Below are 404 nucleotides of genomic sequence, written 5' to 3'. Positions count from 1 at the left end.
CCGCTCTCTCTCTCTCTCTCTCTCTCTCTCTCTCTCTCTCTCTCCTCTCTCCTCTCTCTTCATCCCATCGTCTTTCTCTTCTTTCTCCCCTCTGTCTACTACTCTTCCTGCCTCTTTCCACCCCCAACCCCTACCCCAGAGTTTATTTCTATAGTAACCCGGGTGGAGAAACTAGTTGCCTCAGTTAAAAACTCCACTGGAAAACCCCTTCGGCCTTGACGTCCAACATACTACATACCCCTCAAATCGTCTTCACGAACCCCAATCCCGGAGCTCTCTATTGCAACAACGCCGCCGCCCAGGGAAAGGGAGCAAGAGCCCAGAAAGACCTATTGATCACTGTCGATACAGTACGATGCTCAAAGCAGGAAAAAGGGTTTGCGAGCAAAAAAGCAGGTGCAAAC

This window comes from Vombatus ursinus, unplaced genomic scaffold, assembly GCF_900497805.2.
Source record: "Vombatus ursinus unplaced genomic scaffold, bare-nosed wombat genome assembly UNPS02009205.1, whole genome shotgun sequence".
Lineage (NCBI taxonomy): Eukaryota > Metazoa > Chordata > Mammalia > Diprotodontia > Vombatidae > Vombatus > Vombatus ursinus.
This window is presented reverse-complemented; position numbering follows the sequence as displayed.